At 45.2% G+C, this 26568-nt stretch overlaps 7 non-coding genes across 7 annotated transcripts; all 7 read right to left on the bottom strand.

Annotated features, from left to right (window-relative positions):
* Positions 1–1293: 1293 nt before the first annotated feature.
* Positions 1294–1375, bottom strand: Trnas-gcu (transfer RNA serine (anticodon GCU)). Its single transcript has one exon. It is a non-coding gene; the product is annotated as a tRNA-Ser (tRNA).
* A 4765-nt stretch (positions 1376–6140) lies between these two features.
* Positions 6141–6222, bottom strand: Trnas-gcu (transfer RNA serine (anticodon GCU)). The gene has a single exon. It is a non-coding gene; the product is annotated as a tRNA-Ser (tRNA).
* A 770-nt stretch (positions 6223–6992) lies between these two features.
* Trnas-gcu (transfer RNA serine (anticodon GCU)) lies at positions 6993–7074 on the bottom strand. Its single transcript has one exon. It is a non-coding gene; the product is annotated as a tRNA-Ser (tRNA).
* A 5401-nt stretch (positions 7075–12475) lies between these two features.
* On the bottom strand, positions 12476–12557 carry Trnas-gcu (transfer RNA serine (anticodon GCU)). The gene has a single exon. It is a non-coding gene; the product is annotated as a tRNA-Ser (tRNA).
* Positions 12558–13327: 770 nt separating this feature from the next.
* Trnas-gcu (transfer RNA serine (anticodon GCU)) lies at positions 13328–13409 on the bottom strand. Its single transcript has one exon. It is a non-coding gene; the product is annotated as a tRNA-Ser (tRNA).
* A 3873-nt stretch (positions 13410–17282) lies between these two features.
* On the bottom strand, positions 17283–17364 carry Trnas-gcu (transfer RNA serine (anticodon GCU)). Its single transcript has one exon. It is a non-coding gene; the product is annotated as a tRNA-Ser (tRNA).
* Positions 17365–24755: 7391 nt separating this feature from the next.
* Positions 24756–24823, bottom strand: Trnat-agu (transfer RNA threonine (anticodon AGU)). Its single transcript has one exon. It is a non-coding gene; the product is annotated as a tRNA-Thr (tRNA).
* Positions 24824–26568: the final 1745 nt, after the last annotated feature.

The raw sequence follows: 26568 nt of genomic DNA, 5'->3' as shown, positions 1-26568 counted from the left end.
AGTTCAAATATCCGCACCGTACGCAAACCAAGTCCACCAAAAGAGACGTGAACTTCGGTAACACTCCCATCAGAACGTGTAAATTTCATAACGCCACCACTTTCTTCAACGATACGACTACAGAGATCAGAATCCTTCAATTTAACAAACCCGACTGTTGCTAGGTGCGACAAATGTATTCCAGTAATAGCATCGGAAGGAATCTTGACTTGTTCAATCACAAAATATTGAAATTCTAGGGCAGACGGTTTAACACATCCACGTTCAAAAGTAAACTTAAGAGTATCTCGTCTAGAAATCAAAGCCATCTTCAAACTGGCACCATTACACAAACATCAACACGAGCACCCAGACAGCACAAAACGAAGCTATTGATAACTAAACGAAAAATCAACCAATAACAAGATAAACAAAACAACATGGCGGCACAAGCAGCAGCAAACTTGCCTTGCCCTGAGCAGCGACGGAGCACAGCGTACACACGTCCGCTCTCCACGACGGCTCAAGCCGGAATAACCACTCGGCCACCTCGTCTGATGCATCGGAAACTGCGTCCCTCGCTAGTCCTTACGGAAAGAAGTCGTTTGTCGATTCGAAATCGCATCGTACTGTGGCTGGTGTAAACGCTGTAACGCACTGCTGCAGTGCAGCTGACCAAGCTCCCACTCATGAATCATTTAATGATGGCATCCGACCACGTAGGTATCCGATCGGCGGAAAGTAGTGGGCCCACTTACTTACTGCAGAAATAAGCACCGAATCGTCGTATAGCGTTGTCTAATGCAAATGAGAAATGTCCTGTGCATTTAGTATAACAACTACTGCAACGACGCGATTATCTCGATTCGCAACGTTTATTTGTCACATTCGTTGACCTCATCAAGGATGTTGCTTTCAAGTTTCTTTCGAAGAGCAAACCACGTTCTTCGTAGCCGAATTGTGACACCAGGGGCTCCTGCTGTTGGCGATGGAGCCAGTTGTGCTACAGTTGGGGGTATTATAGGTTCGATACGTTAAAATGACTGCGAGAAGTAAGCACCTAAATATGAATGAGAACGCACCGTTCCCAAACACCACCATGGTGCCAAACTTCGATTCGTTTATAGATCTTGAGATGATGTTTGATTCGAAAGACGTACGCTATCAAATGTTGTGTCCTTCCAATTGGTAGGCGGTTTAGTTTCGTATTTCTTACAGATGTTATCTGTCACCTACACGTTCCATTGCTACTACTGAGTGGCGTTTCGCATGTAGAAGGCGTGATCCGAAATGGGTGCCTTACGTAAAGTTCTTCGACGAAGATGGGATTCGAACCCACGCGTGCAGAGCACATTGGATTAGCAGTCCAACGCCGTAACCACTCGGTCACCTCGTCTGATGCATCGGAAACTGCGTCCCTCGCTAGTCCTTACAGAAAGAAGTCATTTATCGATTCGAAATCGCATCGTACTGTGGCTGGTGTAAATGCTGTAACGCCCTGCTGCAGTGCAGCTGACCAAGCTCCCACTCGTGAATCATTTAATGATGGCATCCGTCCACGTCGGTATCCGATCGGAGGAAAGTAGTGGGCCCACGTACTTACTGCAGAAATAAGCACCGAATCGTCATGTAGCGTTGTCTAATGCAAATGAGAAATGTCCTGTGCATTAAGTATAACGACTACTGGAACGACGCGATTATCTGGATTCGCTACCTTTTTTTTTTTTTTTTTTTTTTTTTTTGTGATATGTTACATTACAGCATCACCGTTCTATTGCGGTCTAACTGTGTTGGTGAGGCAGTAAATTTCCACAGGGCAGTGACTGCATCACTGCAATTCACTTTGGAGGTGTGGCGGTGGGACTTGTAGTCCCGTACCACCCTCTGACGGTAACAGTACTACATGAGTCAGGCAGAAAAATTTAGCCTAACATGGGCAGGTATGATTGGAAAGTATTGGACGTAGAATGGGGGCTAGTCCCGCCAAAGGATGCGTCCGTGGTGGGCGTGCCAGACCTATCTTTAGCCATGGTCGGAATCCGTTTCCTCTAGGATGGTTAGTGGAACCGGATGTCGATGCCAGCGGCGTGGAAGTGTGGTCCCAACGTGGCGTAACCCATGGACAGTGTCCCGCAAGGCATCCACTTTCTCATAGAGCCGCCGCGCGTTGTTGCGTATGGTCGTCTTTAGGGGGCCGATATCTGCTTCCTCGTGGAGAGTAACAATTCTCGTGAGTCGCGGGGCGTTCAGGCTCCACCTGAGCACCTTGTTCTGCAGGCACTACAATGTCCGCATCCTGGTGACACTAATCGTGGCCCATGCAGCAGATCCATACGTGAGGGCAGGCAGGATAACTGTTCGGTAAATGCGGAGCTTGTTATGCAGGTTAAGATCCCTACTGCGAAAGAGCGGGTACAAAGCCCTGGTTAGCTTTTACCCCTTGGTGGTGACATACTCCGCATGACAGTGGAAGAGCAACTTGTGGTCCATCTGGACCCGGAGGTAGGTGGTTGTCGGGGACCAGGGCACCTGCACACCTGCAATTGAGATATTGCGGCGGAGGACTGGGCGCCGTTTCGTGAAGTAAACTGCCGTAGTTTTGGCGGCATTGAGAGCTATTTTGTTTGTCCGGCACCAGCTGATAGTGGCGTCCACCTGTCGCTGGAGGCGGGCGACGACGGCGTCAGTAATGCGGCCAGTGGTGTATAGCGCTGTGTCGTCAGCGTATTGTGCAAGGTGGCACTCGGGGATGACCGGCATATCATTGACATAGATATTAAATAGGATGGGAGATAGCACATTTATTACAGTTGGGGGTATTATAGGCTCGATACGTTAAAATGACTGCAAGATGTAAGCACTTAAATATGAATGAGAACGCACCGTTCCCAAACACCACCATGGTGCCAAACTTCGATTCGTTTATAGATCTTGAGATGATGTTTGATTCGAAAGACGTACGCTATCGAATGTTGTGACCTTCCAATTGATAGGCGGTTTAGTTTCGTATTTCTTACAGATGCTATCTGCCACCTACACGTTCCATTGCTACTACTGAGTGGCGTTTCGCATGTACAAGGCGTGATCCGAAATGGGTGCTTAAGGTAAAATTCTTCGACGAGGATGGGATTCGAACCCACGCGTGCAGAGCACATTGGATTAGCAGTCCAACGCCTTAACCACTTTTTTATTTTATTTTTTTATTTTTTACTGTGTGCCCGACCGAGGCTCGAACTCGGGACCTTTGCCTTTCGCGGATAACTGCTCTACCAACTTTTTTTTTTTTTTTTTTTTTCTGACCGTAGCAGTCCCGCGGTTCCGGGCTGAGCGCCTGAACCGCTTTTTTTTTATTGCCTAGAACCGCTTTTTTTTCTTTTTTTTTATAAGTGCTCTACCAACGTTTTTTTTATTTTTTTTAATTTTTTTTTTATTAGAAATGGCAATACGCGAACCACCGCCCCAATCAACAACTCAACAGGGGGCAGCGATGCTAGTTTTTTTTTTCCTTTTTTTTTTCTTATCGTAAGCGGTCGCCTTACCATTTTTTTGTACTTTTTACTTTTTATAATTTTTTTTATTTTTTTTATTTTTTTTGTTTAATTTTTTTTATTTTTTTTTCCTCTGCCATCCTTTTTTTATATATAGATGGAAAAGGCGTCTTTCGTTTACGACAAACAAAATTAGAATGTACATCCGTAGCTACAACAGAACAAGAGTTTCTTCTAAACTATGAAAGAGAATTTGAAACCAATAGCGTGGTGATAGGTAATAAAGAAAGAAAAACGTAACCAAATCCCACACGCCATTCCGTGTGCATGGCCCATCTTCGTACAGATTCCATGTTCTAAATTGGTACAACATTTCGCAGCGTTTGGAGCTCCATGACGGCGGTCATCCTCTGCCCGGTACTCCCCAACTGTGAGGGGGGTTATCGAAGACACTGCGTAAATAGTTGGCAAATAGTTGTCGGTATCGGGGTGTACACTCAAGTGTGCTATGACTGTCCTGGAGAAATTGCCAGTAATCAAGCACCATCTTCTCATCATCTTGAAAGAGGTAGTATATGGACATGCCTTTAAACCATGTGAGAGCATGAGTCTTCGCAGGTGGGAAATAGGTATCCTCTGGACAAAGGAGGAGCCGTGGCTCAATTGTGCGAGGCGCGATACGTAGGTAGCAGGCGAGGATCTTCTGCACTAGCAGCCATACCTCTAACGCCGATCCACATATTAAACGGTGGTCGTCAGTATCCACGAGGTGGCAATGTGGACAAAGGGGGGAATCCGCCATCCCAATAGCGTGCAGCCTTTGTCGTGTTACAACCTTCCCGTTCACCACCTGGTACCACGCGGCTCGTACCCGCGTGGGGAGGAACGACTTCTGGACCGCTCTCCACACTGCAGGCCATAGGGTCGTAGGGCTCTTCCTCTCAATCACATTGCGAGGGATTGACCTTAGCAGCAGTCTGTAAAAGTCTCTCGCCTTGGGAGGGCGAGTGTTGGGAAGCTCTGGGTGCACGTAACTATACTCAAGAATAAATGCCGAGAGGTGCGAGAGTGAGGGTGTAATGTTCCATTGCTACTACTGAGTGGCGTTTCGCATGTACAAGGCGTGATCCGAAATGGGTGCTTAAGGTAAAATTCTTCGACGAGGATGGGATTCGAACCCACGCGTGCAGAGCACATTGGATTAGCAGTCCAACGCCTTAACCACTTTTTTTTTTTTTTTTTTTTATTTGTTACTGTGTGCCCGACCGAGGCTCGAACTCGGGACCTTTGCCTTTCGCGGATAACTGCTCTACCAACTTTTTTTTTTGACCGTAGCAGTCCCGCGGGTCCGGGCTGAGCGCCTGAACCGCTTTTTTTTTTTATTGCCTAGAACCGCTTTTTTTTCTTTTTTTTTACAAGTGCTCTACCAACGTTTTTTTTTATTTTTTTTAATTTTTTTTTATTTGCAATGGCAAGACGCGAACCACTTCCCCAATCAACAACTCAACAGGGGGCAGCGATGCTAGTTTTTTTTTCCTTTTTTTTCTTATCGTAAGCGGTCGCCTTACCATTTTTTTGTACTTTTTACTTTTTATAATTTTTTTTATTTTTTTTTATTTTTTTTGTTTTATTTTTTTATTTTTTTTCCTCTGCCATCCTTTTTTTATATATAGATGGAAAAGGCGTCTTTCAGTTACGACAAACAAAATTAGAATGTACATCCGTAGCAACAACAGAACAAGAGTTTCTTCTAAACTATGAAAGAGAATTTGAAACCAATAGCGTGGTGATAGGTAATAAAGAAAGAAAAACGTAACCAAATCCCGCACGCCACTCCGTGTGCATGGCCCATCTTCGTACAGATTCCATGTTCTAAATTGGTACAACATTTCGCAGCGTTTGGAGCTCCATGACGGCGGTCATCCTCTGCCCGGTACTCCCCAACTGTGAGGGGGGTTATCGAAGACACTGCGCAAATAGTTGGCAAATAGTTGTCGGTATCGGGGTGTACACTCAAGTGTGCTATGACTGTCCTGGAGAAATTGCCAGTAATCAAGCACCATCTTCTCATCATCTCGAAAGAGGTAGTATATGGACATGCCTTTAAACCATGTGAGAGCATGAGTCTTCGCAGGTGGGAAATAGGTATCCTCTGGACAAAGGAGGAGCCGTGGCTCAATTGTGCGAGGCGCGATACGTAGGTAGCAGGCGAGGATCTTCTGCACTAGCAGCCATACCTCTAACGCCGATCCACATATTAAACGGTGGTCGTCAGTATCCACGAGGTGGCAATGTGGACAAAGGGGGGAATCCGCCATCCCAATAGCGTGCAGCCTTTGTCGTGTTACAACCTTCCCGTTCACCACCTGGTACCACGCGGCTCGTACCCGCGTGGGGAGGAACGACTTCTGGACTGCTCTCCACACTGCAGGCCATAGGGTCGTAGGGCTCTTCCTCTCAATCACATTGCGAGGGATTGACCTTAGCAGCAGTCTGTAAAAGTCTCTCGCCTTGGGAGGGCGAGTGTTGGGAAGCTCTGGGTGCACGTAACTATACTCAAGAATAAATGCCGAGAGGTGCGAGAGTGAGGGTGTAATGTTCCATTGCTACTACTGAGTGGCGTTTCGCATGTACAAGGCGTGATCCGAAATGGGTGCTTAAGGTAAAATTCTTCGACGAGGATGGGATTCGAACCCACGCGTGCAGAGCACATTGGATTAGCAGTCCAACGCCTTAACCACTCGGCCACCTCGTCCGACGCAGCGGAAACTGCGTCCCTCGCTAGTCCTTACGGAAAGAAGTCGTTTGTCGATTCGAAAACGCATCGTACTGTGGCTGGTGTTCACACTGTAACGCCCTGCTGCAGTGCAGCTGACCAAGCTCCCACTCGTGAATCATTTAATGATGGTATCCGTCCACGTCGGTATCCGATCGGAGGAAAGTAGTGGGCCCACTTACTTACTGCAGAAATAAGCACCGAATCGTCATGTAGCGTTGTCTACTGCAAATGAGAAATGTCCTGTGCATTAAGTATAACGACTACTGGAACGACGCGATTATCTGGATTCGCTACATTTATTTGTCACCTTCGATGACCTCATCGCATTTGTTGCTTTCAAGTTTCTTTCGAAGAGCAAACCACGTTCTTCGTAGCTGAATTGTGAGATCAGAGGCTCCTGCTGTTGGCGATGGAGCCAGGCCCTATCAGATCGCTTCCCAGTTGGGGGTATTATAGGCTCGATACGTTAAAATGACTGCAAGAAGTAAGCACTTAAATATGAATGAGAACGCACCGTTCCCAAACACCACCATGGTGCCAAACTTCGATTCGTTTATAGATCTTGAAATGATGTTTGATTCGAAAGACGTACGCTATCGAATGTTGTGTCCTTCCAATTGGTAGGCGGTTTAGTTTCGTATTTCTTACAGATGCTATCTGCCACCTACACGTTCCATTGCTACTACTGAGTGGCGTTTCGCATGTACAAGGCGTGATCCGAAATGGGTGCTTAAGGTAAAATTCTTCGACGAGGATGGGATTCGAACCCACGTGTGCAGAGCACATTGGATTAGCAGTCCAACGCCTTAACCACTCGGCCACCTCGTCCGACGCATCGGAAATTGCGTCCCTCGCTAGTCCTTGCGGAAAGAAGTCGTTTGTCGATTCGAAAACGCATCGTACTGTGGCTGGTGTTCACGCTGTAACGCCCTGCTGCAGTGCAGCTGACCAAGCTCCCACTCGTGAATCATTTAATGATGGCATCCGTCCACGTCGTTATCCGATCGGAGGAAAGTAGTGGGCCCACTTACTTACTGCAGAAATAAGCACCGAATCGTCATGTAGCGTTGTCTAATGCAAATGAGAAATGTCCTGTGCATTAAGTATAACGACTACTGGAACGACGCGATTATCTGGATTCGCTACATTTATTTGTCACCTTCGATGACCTCATCGCTGATGTTGCTTTCAAGTTTCTTTCGAAGAGCAAACCACGTTCTTCGTAGCTGAATTGTGAGGCCAGAGGCTCCTGCTGTTGGCGATGGAGCCAGGCGCTATCAGATCGCTTCCGTGTATGGCGGCGGGACGGAAAGCAAACTGTCGAAAGGCGACAGTTGGGGGTATTATAGGCTCGATACGTTAAAATGACTGCAAGAAGTAAGCACTTAAATATGAATGAGAACGCACCGTTCCCAAACACCACCATGGTGCCAAACTTAGATTCGTTTATAGATCTTGAGATGATGTTTGATTCGAAAGACGTACCCTATCGAATGTTCTGACCTTCCAATTGATAGGCGGTTTAGTTTCGTATTTCTTACAGATGCTATCTGCCACCTACACGTTCCATTGCTACTACTGAGTGGCGTTTCGCATGTACAAGGCGTGATCCGAAATGGGTGCTTAAGGTAAAATTCTTCGACGAGGATGGGATTCGAACCCACGCGTGCAGAGCACATTGGATTAGCAGTCCAACGCCTTAACCACTTTTTTATTTTTTTTTTTATTTTTTACTGTGTGCCCGACCGAGGCTCGAACTCGGGACCTTTGCCTTTCGCGGATAATTGCTCTACCAACTTTTTTTTTTTTTTTTTTTTTTTTTTTGTGACCGTAGCAGTCCCGCGGTTCCGGGCTGAGCGCCTGAACCGCTTTTTTTTTTTTTATTGCCTAGAACCGCTTTTTTTTTCTTTTTTTTTATAAGTGCTCTACCAACGTTTTTTTTATTTTTTTTAATTTTTTTTATATTAGAAATGGCAATACGCGAACCACCGCCCCAATCAACAACTCAACAGAGGGCAGCGATGCTAGTTTTTTTTTTCCTTTTTTTTTCTTATCGTAAGCGGTCGCCTTACCATTTTTTTGTACTTTTTACTTTTTATAATTTTTTATATTTTTTTTATTTATTTTTGTTTAATTTTTTTTATTTTTTTTTTCCTCTGCCATCCTTTTTTTATATATAGATGGAAAAGGCGTCTTTCGTTTACGACAAACAAAATTAGAATGTACATCCGTAGCTACAACAGAACAAGAGTTTCTTCTAAACTATGAAAGAGAATTTGAAACCAATAGCGTGGTGATAGGTAATAAAGAAAGAAAAACGTAACCAAATCCCGCACGCCATTCCGTGTGCATGGCCCATCTTCGTACAGATTCCATGTTCTAAATTGGTACAACATTTCGCAGCGTTTGGAGCTCCATGACGGCGGTCATCCTCTGCCCGGTACTCCCCAACTGTGAGGGGGGTTATCGAAGACACTGCGTAAATAGTTGGCAAATAGTTGTCGGTATCGGGGTGTACACTCAAGTGTGCTATGACTGTCCTGGAGAAATTGCCAGTAATCAAGCACCATCTTCTCATCATCTTGAAAGAGGTAGTATATGGACATGCCTTTAAACCATGTGAGAGCATGAGTCTTCGCAGGTGGGAAATAGGTATCCTCTGGACAAAGGAGGAGCCGTGGCTCAATTGTGCGAGGCGCGATACGTAGGTAGCAGGCGAGGATCTTCTGCACTAGCAGCCATACCTCTAACGCCGATCCACATATTAAACGGTGGTCGTCAGTATCCACGAGGTGGCAATGTGGACAAAGGGGGGAATCCGCCATCCCAATAGCGTGCAGCCTTTGTCGTGTTACAACCTTCCCGTTCACCACCTGGTACCACGCGGCTCGTACCCGCGTGGGGAGGAACGACTTCTGGACCGCTCTCCACACTGCAGGCCATAGGGTCGTAGGGCTCTTCCTCTCAATCACATTGCGAGGGATTGACCTTAGCAGCAGTCTGTAAAAGTCTCTCGCCTTGGGAGGGCGAGTGTTGGGAAGCTCTGGGTGCACGTAACTATACTCAAGAATAAATGCCGAGAGGTGCGAGAGTGAGGGTGTAATGTTCCATTGCTACTACTGAGTGGCGTTTCGCATGTACAAGGCGTGATCCGAAATGGGTGCTTAAGGTAAAATTCTTCGACGAGGATGGGATTCGAACCCACGCGTGCAGAGCACATTGGATTAGCAGTCCAACGCCTTAACCACTTTTTTTTTTTTTTTTTTATTTGTTACTGTGTGCCCGACCGAGGCTCGAACTCGGGACCTTTGCCTTTCGCGGATAACTGCTCTACCAACTTTTTTTTTTGACCGTAGCAGTCCCGCGGTTCCGGGCTGAGCGCCTGAACCGCTTTTTTTTTTTTAATTGCCTAGAACCGCTTTTTTTTCTTTTTTTTTATAAGTGCTCTACCAACGTTTTTTTTTTATTTTTTTTAATTTTTTTTTATTTGCAATGGCAAGACGCGAACCACTTCCCCAATCAACAACTCAACAGGGGGCAGCGATGCTAGTTTTTTTTCCTTTTTTTTCTTATCGTAAGTGGTCGCCTTACCATTTTTTTGTACTTTTTACTTTTTATATTTTTTTTATTTTTTTTTATTTTTTTTATTTTTTTGTTTTATTTTTTTATTTTTTTTCCTCTGCCATCCTTTTTTTATATATAGATGGAAAAGGCGTCTTTCAGTTACGACAAACAAAATTAGAATGTACATCCGTAGCAACAACAGAACAAGAGTTTCTTCTAAACTATGAAAGAGAATTTGAAACCAATAGCGTGGTGATAGGTAATAAAGAAAGAAAAACGTAACCAAATCCCGCACGCCACTCCGTGTGCATGGCCCATCTTCGTACAGATTCCATGTTCTAAATTGGTACAACATTTCGCAGCGTTTGGAGCTCCATGACGGCGGTCATCCTCTGCCCGGTACTCCCCAACTGTGAGGGGGGTTATCGAAGACACTGCGTAAATAGTTGGCAAATAGTTGTCGGTATCGGGGTGTACACTCAAGTGTGCTATGACTCTCCTGGAGAAATTGCCAGTAATCAAGCACCATCTTCTCATCATCTCGAAAGAGGTAGTATATGGACATGCCTTTAAACCATGTGAGAGCATGAGTCTTCGCAGGTGGGAAATAGGTATCCTCTGGACAAAGGAGGAGCCGTGGCTCAATTGTGCGAGGCGCGATACGTAGGTAGCAGGCGAGGATCTTCTGCACTAGCAGCCATACCTCTAACGCCGATCCACATATTAAACGGTGGTCGTCAGTATCCACGAGGTGGCAATGTGGACAAAGGGGGGAATCCGCCATCCCAATAGCGTGCAGCCTTTGTCGTGTTACAACCTTCCCGTTCACCACCTGGTACCACGCGGCTCGTACCCGCGTGGGGAGGAACGACTTCTGGACCGCTCTCCACACTGCAGGCCATAGGGTCGTAGGGCTCTTCCTCTCAATCACATTGCGAGGGATTGACCTTAGCAGCAGTCTGTAAAAGTCTCTCGCCTTCGGAGGGCGAGTGTTGGGAAGCTCTGGGTGCACGTAACTATACTCAAGAATAAATGCCGAGAGGTGCGAGAGTGAGGGTGTAATGTTCCATTGCTACTACTGAGTGGCGTTTCGCATGTACAAGGCGTGATCCGAAATGGGTGCTTAAGGTAAAATTCTTCGACGAGGATGGGATTCGAACCCACGCGTGCAGAGCACATTAGATTAGCAGTCCAACGCCTTAACCACTTTTTTTTTTTTTTTTTTTTATTTGTTACTGTGTGCCCGACCGAGGCTCGAACTCGGGACCTTTGCCTTTCGCGGATAACTGCTCTACCAACTTTTTTTTTTGACCGTAGCAGTCCCGCGGTTCCGGGCTGAGCGCCTGAACCGCTTTTTTTTTTTTAATTGCCTAGAACCGCTTTTTTTTCTTTTTTTTTATAAGTGCTCTACCAACGTTTTTTTTTTATTTTTTTTAATTTTTTTTTATTTGCAATGGCAAGACGCGAACCACTTCCCCAATCAACAACTCAACAGGGGGCAGCGATGCTAGTTTTTTTTCCTTTTTTTTTCTTATCGTAAGCGGTCGCCTTACCATTTTTTTGTACTTTTTACTTTTTATATTTTTTTTATTTTTTTTTATTTTTTTTATTTTTTTGTTTTATTTTTTTATTTTTTTTCCTCTGCCATCCTTTTTTTATATATAGATGGAAAAGGCGTCTTTCAGTTACGACAAACAAAATTAGAATGTACATCCGTAGCAACAACAGAACAAGAGTTTCTTCTAAACTATGAAAGAGAATTTGAAACCAATAGCGTGGTGATAGGTAATAAAGAAAGAAAAACGTAACCAAATCCCGCACGCCACTCCGTGTGCATGGCCCATCTTCGTACAGATTCCATGTTCTAAATTGGTACAACATTTCGCAGCGTTTGGAGCTCCATGACGGCGGTCATCCTCTGCCCGGTACTCCCCAACTGTGAGGGGGGTTATCGAAGACACTGCGTAAATAGTTGGCAAATAGTTGTCGGTATCGGGGTGTACACTCAAGTGTGCTATGACTGTCCTGGAGAAATTGCCAGTAATCAAGCACCATCTTCTCATCATCTCGAAAGAGGTAGTATATGGACATGCCTTTAAACCATGTGAGAGCATGAGTCTTCGCAGGTGGGAAATAGGTATCCTCTGGACAAAGGAGGAGCCGTGGCTCAATTGTGCGAGGCGCGATACGTAGGTAGCAGGCGAGGATCTTCTGCACTAGCAGCCATACCTCTAACGCCGATCCACATATTAAACGGTGGTCGTCAGTATCCACGAGGTGGCAATGTGGACAAAGGGGGGAATCCGCCATCCCAATAGCGTGCAGCCTTTGTCGTGTTACAACCTTCCCGTTCACCACCTGGTACCACGCGGCTCGTACCCGCGTGGGGAGGAACGACTTCTGGACCGCTCTCCACACTGCAGGCCATAGGGTCGTAGGGCTCTTCCTCTCAATCACATTGCGAGGGATTGACCTTAGCAGCAGTCTGTAAAAGTCTCTCGCCTTCGGAGGGCGAGTGTTGGGAAGCTCTGGGTGCACGTAACTATACTCAAGAATAAATGCCGAGAGGTGCGAGAGTGAGGGTGTAATGTTCCATTGCTACTACTGAGTGGCGTTTCGCATGTACAAGGCGTGATCCGAAATGGGTGCTTAAGGTAAAATTCTTCGACGAGGATGGGATTCGAACCCACGCGTGCAGAGCACATTGGATTAGCAGTCCAACGCCTTAACCACTCGGCCACCTCGTCCGACGCATCGGAAACTGCGTCCCTCGCTAGTCCTTACGGAAAGAAGTCGTTTGTCGATTCGAAAACGCATCGTACTGTGGCTGGTGTTCACACTGTAACGCCCTGCTGCAGTGCAGCTGACCAAGCTCCCACTCGTGAATCATTTAATGATGGTATCCGTCCACGTCGGTATCCGATCGGAGGAAAGTAGTGGGCCCACTTACTTACTGCAGAAATAAGCACCGAATCGTCATGTAGCGTTGTCTAATGCAAATGAGAAATGTCCTGTGCATTAAGTATAACGACTACTGGAACGACGCGATTATCTGGATTCGCTACATTTATTTGTCACCTTCGATGACCTCATCGCTGATGTTGCTTTCAAGTTTCTTTCGAAGAGCAAACCACGTTCTTCGTAGCTGAATTGTGAGATCAGAGGCTCCTGCTGTTGGCGATGGAGCCAGGCCCTATCAGATCGCTTCCCAGTTGGGGGTATTATAGGCTCGATACGTTAAAATGACTGCAAGAAGTAAGCACTTAAATATGAATGAGAACGCACCGTTCCCAAACACCACCATGGTGCCAAACTTCGATTCGTTTATAGATCTTGAAATGATGTTTGATTCGAAAGACGTACGCTATCGAATGTTGTGTCCTTCCAATTGGTAGGCGGTTTAGTTTCGTATTTCTTACAGATGCTATCTGCCACCTACACGTTCCATTGCTACTACTGAGTGGCGTTTCGCATGTACAAGGCGTGATCCGAAATGGGTGCTTAAGGTAAAATTCTTCGATGAGGATGGGATTCGAACCCACGTGTGCAGAGCACATTGGATTAGCAGTCCAACGCCTTAACCACTCGGCCACCTCGTCCGACGCATCGGAAATTGCGTCCCTCGCTAGTCCTTGCGGAAAGAAGTCGTTTGTCGATTCGAAAACGCATCGTACTGTGGCTGGTGTTCACGCTGTAACGCCCTGCTGCAGTGCAGCTGACCAAGCTCCCACTCGTGAATCATTTAATGATGGCATCCGTCCACGTCGTTATCCGATCGGAGGAAAGTAGTGGGCCCACTTACTTACTGCAGAAATAAGCACCGAATCGTCATGTAGCGTTGTCTAATGCAAATGAGAAATGTCCTGTGCATTAAGTATAACGACTACTGGAACGACGCGATTATCTGGATTCGCTACATTTATTTGTCACCTTCGATGACCTCATCGCTGATGTTGCTTTCAAGTTTCTTTCGAAGAGCAAACCACGTTCTTCGTAGCTGAATTGTGAGGCCAGAGGCTCCTGCTGTTGGCGATGGAGCCAGGCGCTATCAGATCGCTTCCGTGTATGGCGGCGGGACGGAAAGCAAACTGTCGAAAGGCGACAGTTGGGGGTATTATAGGCTCGATACGTTAAAATGACTGCAAGAAGTAAGCACTTAAATATGAATGAGAACGCACCGTTCCCAAACACCACCATGGTGCCAAACTTAGATTCGTTTATAGATCTTGAGATGATGTTTGATTCGAAAGACGTACCCTATCGAATGTTCTGACCTTCCAATTGATAGGCGGTTTAGTTTCGTATTTCTTACAGATGCTATCTGCCACCTACACGTTCCATTGCTACTACTGAGTGGCGTTTCGCATGTACAAGGCGTGATCCGAAATGGGTGCTTAAGGTAAAATTCTTCGACGAGGATGGGATTCGAACCCACGCGTGCAGAGCACATTGGATTAGCAGTCCAACGCCTTAACCACTTTTTTATTTTTTTTTTTATTTTTTACTGTGTGCCCGACCGAGGCTCGAACTCGGGACCTTTGCCTTTCGCGGATAATTGCTCTACCAACTTTTTTTTTTTTTTTTTTTTTTTCTGACCGTAGCAGTCCCGCGGTTCCGGGCTGAGCGCCTGAACCGCTTTTTTTTTTTTTATTGCCTAGAACCGCTTTTTTTTCTTTTTTTTTATAAGTGCTCTACCAACGTTTTTTTTATTTTTTTTAATTTTTTTTATATTAGAAATGGCAATACGCGAACCACCGCCCCAATCAACAACTCAACAGGGGGCAGCGATGCTAGTTTTTTTTTTTCCTTTTTTTTTCTTATCGTAAGCGGTCGCCTTACCATTTTTTTGTACTTTTTACTTTTTATAATTTTTTATATTTTTTTTATTTATTTTTGTTTAATTTTTTTTATTTTTTTTTTCCTCTGCCATCCTTTTTTTATATATAGATGGAAAAGGCGTCTTTCGTTTACGACAAACAAAATTAGAATGTACATCCGTAGCTACAACAGAACAAGAGTTTCTTCTAAACTATGAAAGAGAATTTGAAACCAATAGCGTGGTGATAGGTAATAAAGAAAGAAAAACGTAACCAAATCCCGCACGCCATTCCGTGTGCATGGCCCATCTTCGTACAGATTCCATGTTCTAAATTGGTACAACATTTCGCAGCGTTTGGAGCTCCATGACGGCGGTCATCCTCTGCCCGGTACTCCCCAACTGTGAGGGGGGTTATCGAAGACACTGCGTAAATAGTTGGCAAATAGTTGTCGGTATCGGGGTGTACACTCAAGTGTGCTATGACTGTCCTGGAGAAATTGCCAGTAATCAAGCACCATCTTCTCATCATCTTGAAAGAGGTAGTATATGGACATGCCTTTAAACCATGTGAGAGCATGAGTCTTCGCAGGTGGGAAATAGGTATCCTCTGGACAAAGGAGGAGCCGTGGCTCAATTGTGCGAGGCGCGATACGTAGGTAGCAGGCGAGGATCTTCTGCACTAGCAGCCATACCTCTAACGCCGATCCACATATTAAACGGTGGTCGTCAGTATCCACGAGGTGGCAATGTGGACAAAGGGGGGAATCCGCCATCCCAATAGCGTGCAGCCTTTGTCGTGTTACAACCTTCCCGTTCACCACCTGGTACCATGCGGCTCGTACCCGCGTGGGGAGGAACGACTTCTGGACCGCTCTCCACACTGCAGGCCATAGGGTCGTAGGGCTCTTCCTCTCAATCACATTGCGAGGGATTGACCTTAGCAGCAGTCTGTAAAAGTCTCTCGCCTTGGGAGGGCGAGTGTTGGGAAGCTCTGGGTGCACGTAACTATACTCAAGAATAAATGCCGAGAGGTGCGAGAGTGAGGGTGTAATGTTCCATTGCTACTACTGAGTGGCGTTTCGCATGTACAAGGCGTGATCCGAAATGGGTGCTTAAGGTAAAATTCTTCGACGAGGATGGGATTCGAACCCACGCGTGCAGAGCACATTGGATTAGCAGTCCAACGCCTTAACCACTTTTTTTTTTTTTTTTTTTTATTTGTTACTGTGTGCCCGACCGAGGCTCGAACTCGGGACCTTTGCCTTTCGCGGATAACTGCTCTACCAACTTTTTTTTTTGACCGTAGCAGTCCCGCGGTTCCGGGCTGAGCACCTGAACCGCTTTTTTTTTTTTAATTGCCTAGAACCGCTTTTTTTTCTTTTTTTTTATAAGTGCTCTACCAACGTTTTTTTTTTATTTTTTTTAATTTTTTTTTATTTGCAATGGCAAGACGCGAACCACTTCCCCAATCAACAACTCAACAGGGGGCAGCGATGCTAGTTTTTTTTCCTTTTTTTTTCTTATCGTAAGCGGTCGCCTTACCATTTTTTTGTACTTTTTACTTTTTATATTTTTTTTATTTTTTTTTATTTTTTTATTTTTTTGTTTTATTTTTTTATTTTTTTTCCTCTGCCATCCTTTTTTTATATATAGATGGAAAAGGCGTCTTTCAGTTACGACAAACAAAATTAGAATGTACATCCGTAGCAACAACAGAACAAGAGTTTCTTCTAAACTATGAAAGAGAATTTGAAACCAATAGCGTGGTGATAGGTAATAAAGAAAGAAAAACGTAACCAAATCCCGCACGCCACTCCGTGTGCATGGCCCATCTTCGTACAGATTCCATGTTCTAAATTGGTACAACATTTCGCAGCGTTTGGAGCTCCATGACGGCGGTCATCCTCTGCCCGGTACTCCCCAACTGTGAGGGGGGTTATCGAAGACACTGCGTAAATAGTTGGCAAATAGTTGTCGGTATCGAGGTGTACACTCAAGTGTGCTATGACTGTCCTGGAGAAATTGCCAGTAATCAAGCACCATCTTCTCATCATCTCGAAAGAGGTAGTATATGGACATGCCTTTAAACCATGTGAGAGCATGAGTCTTCGCAGGTGGGAAATAGGTATCCTCTGGACAAAGGAGGAGCCGTGGCTCAATTGTGCGAGGCGCGATACGTAGGTAGCAGGCGAGGATCTTCTGCACTAGCAGCCATACCTCTAACGCCGATCCACATATTAAACGGTGGTCGTCAGTATCCACGAGGTGGCAATGTGGACAAAGGGGGGAATCCGCCATCCCAATAGCGTGCAGCCTTTGTCGTGTTACAACCTTCCCGTTCACCACCTGGTACCACGCGGCTCGTACCCGCGTGGGGAGGAACGACTTCTGGACCGCTCTCCACACTGCAGGCCATAGGGTCGTAGGGCTCTTCCTCTCAATCACATTGCGAGGGATTGACCTTAGCAGCAGTCTGTAAAAGTCTCTCGCCTTCGGAGGGCGAGTGTTGGGAAGCTCTGGGTGCACGTAACTATACTCAAGAATAAATGCCGAGAGGTGCGAGAGTGAGGGTGTAATGTTCCATTGCTACTACTGAGTGGCGTTTCGCATGTACAAGGCGTGATCCGAAATGGGTGCTTAAGGTAAAATTCTTCGACGAGGATGGGATTCGAACCCACGTGTGCAGAGCACATTGGATTAGCAGTCCAACGCCTTAACCACTCGGCCACCTCGTCCGACGCATCGGAAATTGCGTCCCTCGCTAGTCCTTGCGGAAAGAAGTCGTTTGTCGATTCGAAAACGCATCGTACTGTGGCTGGTGTTCACGCTGTAACGCCCTGCTGCAGTGCAGCTGACCAAGCTCCCACTCGTGAATCATTTAATGATGGCATCCGTCCACGTCGTTATCCGATCGGAGGAAAGTAGTGGGCCCACTTACTTACTGCAGAAATAAGCACCGAATCGTCATGTAGCGTTGTCTAATGCAAATGAGAAATGTCCTGTGCATTAAGTATAACGACTACTGGAACGACGCGATTATCTGGATTCGCTACATTTATTTGTCACCTTCGATGACCTCATCGCTGATGTTGCTTTCAAGTTTCTTTCGAAGAGCAAACCACGTTCTTCGTAGCTGAATTGTGAGGCCAGAGGCTCCTGCTGTTGGCGATGGAGCCAGGCGCTATCAGATCGCTTCCGTGTATGGCGGCCGGACGGAAAGCAAACTGTCGAAAGGCGACAGTTGGGGGTATTATAGGCTCGATACGTTAAAATGACTGCAAGAAGTAAGCACTTAAATATGAATGAGAACGCACCGTTCCCAAACACCACCATGGTGCCAAACTTCGATTCGTTTATAGATCTTGAGATGATGTTTGATTCGAAAGACGTACGCTATCGAATGTTGTGTCCTTCCAATTGGTAGGCGGTTTAGTTTCGTATTTCTTACAGATGCTATCTGCCACCTACACGTTCCATTGCTACTACTGAGTGGCGTTTCGCATGTACAAGGCGTGATCCGAAATGGGTGCTTAAGGTAAAATTCTTCGACGAGGATGGGATTCGAACCCACGCGTGCAGAGCACATTGGATTAGCAGTCCAACGCCTTAACCACTTTTTTTTTTTTTTTTTTTTTTTCCACAGTAACAGAACATTTATTGGTTTTCTTAGTTTACACAGGGATATACAGGTATACATAAAACTTGTAATTTCCTTTTCTTGAACATTAAAACACATAATGCTTCAAACTGTACTAACATGCAAATTTTTAGAATGTTAACTTCCTTTTCTTTTCTAAAACATCAGAAGCAATAACCTTTTAAAAAAAACTTAAGATTATTCAAAATATTTAAAGGTAGTTACTGAGATTCTAAATTAAACAAAATTTCCTTTTCCTTAAACGTTATAACCAATAACTTAAAAAAAATTAAATCATGCAATGTATTTAGAATAATCACTGAAGCCCTATATTACCCAAATTCCCTCATATTTAAACATTAAAACAAATAAGTTAAAAAAAATAAAATAAACCAAGGTACTCCCCGCCGGGAATCGAACCCGAGAACCCGGGCGTGTGAAGCGAGAACGCTACCGCTTTTTTTTTTTTTTTTTTTTTTTTTTCTAGTCATAACATTCTACAGTAGTACATATTTTTCAACTGACATTTAAAAGTATTAAAACAAAGGTTCCTTGGCATTTTAGAAAAAAAAAAAAATCCAAGTCTAAACCAGATAGTGATGTTCGTCACTTGATCGTATTTGTTTTTCAAAGATCAAATTGTCTCTCGTTTCTTCATTTTCTGAATCGCATCATCGAAAATGTAGTTCACATGACTGTTCTTCTGAGGAAGTTGGCGTATGTATCATAATAATTATTCATGCGTAGTAGCTTGTGATGCTGGTCGGAAATGTACGTCCAAAAATCTTCTTCGCTCCTTTCTTTACTGGACAGCAGGTAAAATACTGCGTGTCCCTTCAACCAGTTGACGGCATTTTTCTTCCAGGTGGGGTATAACTCCTCTTCCGGGTATAAAAGGCACGCTGGCGTTATCAAATACGGCGGTTTTCTCTGCATAGTTGCTAATTTTTTTCTGATTGACAACCATATATTATTCGCATTTCCACAGACAAATTGATGTTCATCCGTATCAATCAGGTTGCAAATGGTACACAAAGGGGAATCAGCCAGGTGAATGGAATGTAGTCTGGAGTTTGTTGGAAATTTCCTATTCACAAAGTAGTACCACAATGACCGCACTTTTGTTGGTAAATATGGATGATGTATGTTCCTCCAGATATCATGCCAAGAGTGACCGACGTATTTTTGTTCTATGATGTTCTTGGTCTGAAAGTTCATTAAGTTTTGGTATATTTTCTTGACTTTGATGACATCTTTCTCGGGTGTTCCCAGTCCAATGTAGCTATACTCTACGAAGAAATGTTTTAGGTGGTAAAGTTCATTTGGGATGTGGTGAACGTCTATTGGGGCGTCCTGGCTGACCGGCGCTATTTCATTTAACAAGAATGCGGTGACACTGTCGACTGACCGCTTCCACAGTTTATATGTTTTACAGACGTACAATGCTTGTGCTTTATTGTACACGTCTGTGAGATTCAATCCACCATTCCCAGTCGGTAGAGTCAATGTCTGGTACTTGACTTTGAAGATGTGGCCGCGGCTGACGAAATGGCCAAAAGCAGCCAAAATCCTGTTCGCCACTTCCCTCGGCATTGGCAGGGCTTGAGCCACGTAATTTAATTTAGAGGACAAATAGATGTTGACGAGAGCCACTCTTTGTATCTCATCAAGAGTACGGAGATTGTGCTGACGTATACAGGCACGGATGGTGTTGAGGATTCTTCTGTAATTAACTGCGATGGTCTGCCGAATATTTCTTGTGTATTCCACTCCAAGACATGTCAAGGTGACAATTTCCTTTATTGGCCCATGAATGGGAACTCCTAATCCGCTTCCAATATTCATTATGCCAGACTTATTCCTATTCATTTTCGCACCAGATACTTGTTCATATTTGTTTATTATGTCGAGTGCTTTCTCTATCTCGTCATTGTCTTTGACAATAAATGCAACGTCATCGGCATATGCTCTGCAGACAATCCTACGGCCGCGTGTAGTGAATCCTTGTAGGTTGTGGCTGAGGCAAAAAAGCAATGGCTCGATTGCTATTGCAAAGAGTGACATAGACATCGGGCACCCTTGTCGCACCGAACTTTTCATTACAATGGGCTTACTGGACTGACCGTTTACCATATCTATCGATGTTGACTTCTGCAGAAGATTTGTAATAATGTTGATAAAACCTTGCGGGAAGTTCATGGCACGCATGGTGTGAAAAAGATAAACATGATCGACTCTATCGAAAGCTTGCTCAAAGTCCAATGATACGATGGCGCATTTTATTTTACAGGCTGCGGCAATGGAAATAATATCTCTGTAGTCGCACAGTGTTTGGTAAATTGATCTGTCTTTTCCTACGCTCGATTGATATGATCCAGTGACTGTGTTCAATACTGATTTTAATCTTTCGTTTATGATGCGGGCAAATATTTTATAGTCCGAATTTAGGAGAGTGATAGGCCTAAAATTTGTTACAGATTTTCCTGCAGGATGTTTCGGAATTAGAACAATGGTTCCTTCTAGGAAGTCGCGTGGGATGCCATTGGCGGGATTCATTAATTCGTTGCAGATACACGCTAATTTGGGAATCAACTGTCTTCTGAACATTTGATAGAACTCGGCCGGGATTCCGTCAGGCCCAGGAGACTTATTTTTCGGGCTTCGTGTTATAGCGTCTGCGACTTCTTCTTCTGTGATTTCAGTTAACAAGTTGTTTGCTTCTACCGGGTCGAGCCCGCGTGTGAATCCCGTCATGATGTCATTGTCCACCGGGATATCCATTGTCGTTTTGCCTAATAACTCTGCGAAGTACTTGTGAATTTCGTTCTTGATGTCACTTTGCTGCGTCAGTAACCTACCGTCAAAAGATCTTAGTTCGGTTATTATTTTCCTGCGTTGCCCCTTCCTCTCATTAATCACATGATATATAGATGTTTGCTCTCCTTTTACAGCATCGTGAAGTCCTGTTCTTACTTGATGACCTTCCAGCTGTTTCCGCTTCAGTCCGAGAAGTTTAGCCTGAATCCGTTTTATTTCCACGTAGTTGGCGATTACGGACTCATCAGATTGATATAGGTCACGAAGGACTTGGAAGTAATATTCTATCGTCCGTTTTTGCCAAACACTTTTCTCGCGGGAGTAATTCATCAGCGATTTTCTTATCGCGGGTTTCACACATTTCATCCACCATGCCAGTGCCGAGGTATATGAAGCGAATTTGTTCTCGCACGCGTTCCATACGTTATTGAATATTTCGTGGTATTCAGGGTCTTTTAGATGTTCCACGTTCAACTTCCACAAGCCTCGTCCCCTGTACGTTTCTTGCCGTTTTAAGTTCATGGTACATATGTATGCAGCGTGATCCGAAAAGATAGTGGGCCATAACTCTGTCTGGAGAACGTGTGTTTCCAGGTCGACTGTTACATAGATCCTGTCGATGCGACTAGCGGAATGATTCGTAATATGAGTGAAACCCGGCAATGCACCGTTCTTGAGCTCCCAGGTGTCAATTAAGCGGAGTTCTGTAATTACGACTCCGAGTTCTGCACAGTTATTAAAATGCGGCGTCTGGTCTTTTGGAGACAGCACACAATTATAATCACCTCCAAAAATGATATGCTCGTAGCGGCCACCGAAAAGGGGAACTATATCATCTTTATAAAATTCAGCTCTTCGCCTCCTGTTCCCGGTGCCAGATGGTGCATAAATATTTATAAAACGCGTATTGTGAATGGTGACAGCTAGACCTCTGGCGTTTACCAGTTTCTCCACATCTTTGATGATAATTCCTTCTTTGGCGAGTATCGCAGTTCCGAGGTCACTGTCGCTCCCTGGATTTACGACTGCATTGTAACCTGTGATGGCATCCAGTCTAATATCTGTTACTTCTTGTAACATAATAACATCAATATCAGCGGCGTAGAGCATGTCTTGCAAGTTCTTAAGGTTTAATTCGCTACGGATCTTGTTTAGATTCAAAGTCCCGATTCTATAAGCTTGTAACGAATTCATGATTAATTAAGTAAGTATACAAGTCGTTATGACCCACTGTCGACAAAGCCTAAGGTTTTCCATGTTATGGCCGAGACGATGTCTCGTCCCTCATTTGTTTGTCTTTCTGCACTGGAATCTTTCCTCCTGGTAGGTGTGACACTTCCTTCATTTCCTCATCTGCGGGAAATTCTTCAATGTCATCTGCCCAATTTTTCGTATCACTGCGTTGAGACAACTCTATCTCTGGCCCACGTTGAGATGGAGTTCTGTTCTTTGTTTCTTTACTTGTGGACCGTTTCGTTTCACCATCGTGTTGCGTCTGCGTTTTCACTTTTCGAAACCCATCTTTTCCTGCTGTATGCGGGGTCTGTGGGTCTACGTCAAAATTGACGGATGTCATACCACTGATTTTGCGACCAATTTGTTATGCCTTTTCACGCACTGATTGTACCTTTTGAGGAGCGTCAGGTGGAGCTATCCTCCGTTTTTTATGCCTTTTTGGGAAGAGATCCGGATTTCTGTCGCTCTTCAGTCTCGGAAGCCGTGCTGGGATCTTGTGCAGCATCCTCGTTCTCGTCTCTCTGTACATCTTGCTCAGTAGTTCCGTCATTTTTGGAAAGACATCCTGCTTCTGTAATGGGCGCCGCTTCAGGCGACGGAACGACAGTCGTTACTTCAGTAGAGCTAGTGGTCACTGACAAGTTTTGGTCGTCGTCTTTTCTCTCGCCACTGCTCTCCAAAGCGAAACTCGGTGTCGTAGCAGAGTGGCCACGGGTGGCCGTAGCATATGTCACTGGTAAGGTCGTCATCGTCATGGGAGGGACTACTTCCCCCGCCGGTACCTGCGTCACTCTCCTCTGTATACATTCTGAACGTACGTGTCCAGTCTGTCCACAGCCGGAGCAACTACGCGGCTGTCCATCATACATCACAATAGCTCTATAACCGCATACGTAAACATACGAGGGAATATGCTGCTGAAGATCTATTTTTATTTGCCTGACACCATTTAAAACTGGAAACGTTTGAAAGGTGGTCCACTTTTCCGCAACATTACTAATGACCTTCCCATATGCTTTGAGGACGCAATTAATTTGTTCCGTAGTTATTTCAAAGGGAAGTTCAAAAATACGGACTGTTCTTATCCCGAAACCTGCATGATCTACTTTGACATCACCGACGTTTCCATCACAGTGATTAAATTTAAAAGATCCCTCACATCCTTCAATAATCCTATCACAGCATTTAGCATTCACCATCTTTACATAAACTGTGCTACTCACAATCGATAAGTGGATCCCAATTATATCAGTGGAACTGAGCTTTACTACATCGCGCAAGAACTGTTCTACTTCGAATGCTTTAGGTCGTGCAAAGCGTTCATCTAACGTGAACTTCAAAGTATCTTTGCGAAGCGGTTGCGTCATATTCATGTTCGATTCATTTTCAAATATACAATTGGCGTGTAAGCCACAAGAGCGCCCACCTACTTGTCAGCGCGCGGCCGGCCGCAGCGAGCACGTAAACAAGGCCCGTCCGCACAGCTCGCCCACCGAAGCACTACTGAACGCCTTAACCACTCGGCCACCTCGTCCGACGCATCGGAAACTGCGTCCCTCGCTAGTCCTTACGGAAAGAAGTCGTTTGTCGATTCGAAAACGCATCGTACTGTGGCTGGTGTTCACGCTGTAACGCCCTGCTGCAGTGCAGCTGACCAAACTCCCACTCGTGAATCATTTAATGATGGCATCCGTCCACGTCGGTATCCGATCGGAGGAAAGTAGTGGGCCCACTTACTTACTGCAGAAATAAGCACCGAATCGTCATGTAGCGTTGTCTAATGCAAATGAGAAATGTCCTGTGCATTAAGTATAACGACTACTGGAACGACGCGATTATCTGGATTCGCTACATTTATTTGTCACCTTCGATGACCTCATCGCTGATGTTGCTTTCAAGTTTCTTTCGAAGAGCAAACCACGTTCTTCGTAGCTGAATTGTGAGGCCAGAGGCTCCTGCTGTTGGCGATGGAGCCAGGCCCTATCAGATCGCTTCCGTGTATGGCGGCCGGACGAAAAGCAAACTGTCGAAAGGCGACAGTTGGGGGTATTATAGGCTCGATACGTTAAAACGACTGCAAGAAGTAAGCACTTAAATATGAATAAGAACGCACCGTTCCCGAACACCACCATGGTGCCAAACTTCGATTCGTTTATAGATCTTGAGATGATGTTTGATTCGAAGGACGTACGCTATCGAATGTTGTGTCCTTCCAATTGGTAGGCGGTTTAGTTTCGTATTTCTTACAGATGCTATCTGCCACCTACACGTTCCATTGCTACTACTGAGTGGCGTTTCGCATGTACAAGGCGTGATCCGAAATGGGTGCTTAAGGTAAAATTCTTCGACGAGGATGGGATTCGAACCCACGCGTGCAGAGCACATTGGATTAGCAGTCCAACGCCTTAACCACTTTTTTTTTTTCTTTTTTTCGTTTGCCTCCTGTGAGGATCGAACTCACGACCCCTGGTTTACTAGACCAGTGCTCTGCCACTGAGCTAATTTTTTTTCTTTTTGTTTTTGTTTTTGATGAAAAACGAAACCCTTAATCTTCTATGAAAATAAATTCGAATGGTGAAAATGACAACGAAAAGACTTCGCCCTTGGGCATAGTAGAAGTGCTGCTCGAAGAATGAACGTAACATAAAGACAGCTTCTTATCTCACTCAATGAAAGGTCCTGTAGCCAGTGTCCAGCGAGTCAGTGAAGGCCGCAGTGTGAGGGGGAGTCCGGACGCGACACAGAAGCAGTGGGGCCTCTTCGCGGCACTACTGGTGTCCCGCGGCCCGGCCTCACCCCGTCACACTCAGTTGACCTATCCGATACCCATGCGATTAAACGCTATTTTAAGCATGTTGCCGAAGAGTTTCCCATGATTCGGGTACGTGCAGGTTTTGGCGAATTCGATAGCCATAAACATCTTGAATTCCAAATAATTGTCACCGCCAAAATTATTAAAGATGTAGCTGCAATAGGTACCCAGCAACCACAAAACTGCATTGTTTTTCGTCTGCGGATAAAAATGCACATCGGGACGAGACACTAGTGCTGACGAAACATTGGCGGTTGTAGTCCTGGTAATAAGAGCTATTTTTTCTCGAAGCCAAACCCAGTTCTGGAGACGTTCCCCGCAGGTGTAACGGTGGATAACTGTATCCGTCATTTGGCAGCGACGACAGAGAGGGGTGTCACTGAGCCCGATTTTATGTAACCTCTCGTTCGTGCTAACCACATCATTGATGGCTTTGTACCAGGCAGTGCGAGCATCGGAACTGAGGACACGGGAACTGACATTGCGCCATACGATATCCCAGTTCATGCCACCGAGCTTCGTTGCCAATGGATTCGTTCCTTCGTGTTGTCTCCAGTCCGCTATTATGGCTTGTGCATTTAAATGTTGAGAGTTTATGACCTCTTTACTGATGTAGCTCCGTGAAAGGTAATAATCTCTTATATGTTTTAGCCGATAACTGATGGGCTGAATATTCAGCGGTGGGTCAAGACTTTGCGGCCTGACGGCCGTGAATAATTGCGCTGTAATGCCGGAAGGATCATTGTTAATTATAGCGGCCGTCCTTGTAACATAGAGAGCCATCGCTGTCACCTTGATATCTACTAATCCCATCCCTCCATTCTGGGGGTGGAGTGTCGCAGTTTTGGCAGACACGCGAAAAATTTCCCCTCTCCAAATAAAATTGGTTACCTTCGACATAATTTGCTTAGCAATGACTGCAGGCAGTGGCAGGAGCTGCGCCATGTAGAAGGCTTTGGATAAAATACAGGAGTTGACTAGATGAATCCGATCAAATTGATTGAGGCTTCTGTGGGAATTGTCAGTGAGAGCACCGTGAAGTTTACGCACAATTTCCCTCCAGTTTGCCGCCGCCATCTTTAAAGAGGACGCCGTCAATATGATGCCGAGAGCCTTGTGGACGCTGACTTCCTGAGCGTAGCCAACTCGCAAATGCTGGAGGCCACAGAGGTTAATAAATTTACTTTTCTTGTCATTCAATTTAGCCCCCGACGCCAAACAGTATTGCTGGAGGTGAGCCGCTAAAGTGGTGACATCATTCTCATTGCGGACAATCACACCCACATCGTCGGCATAGGCGCCTACGACAGTTTTTTCTCCTGAAAGTGTTAGCCCTGTGAGTTTCGCCTGCAGTTGGAGTAACAGAGGTTCGAGTGAAAGAACAAAAAGAAAGTAACATGGACAAAGGGCTGCCTTGTGGAATCCCACTGTTGATTT

This window comes from Schistocerca serialis, chromosome 2 (genome assembly GCF_023864345.2).
Source record: "Schistocerca serialis cubense isolate TAMUIC-IGC-003099 chromosome 2, iqSchSeri2.2, whole genome shotgun sequence".
NCBI classification, from domain to species: domain Eukaryota; kingdom Metazoa; phylum Arthropoda; class Insecta; order Orthoptera; family Acrididae; genus Schistocerca; species Schistocerca serialis.
The sequence above is the reverse complement of the archived record's forward strand: the minus strand, read 5'-3'. Positions and strand labels throughout refer to the sequence as shown.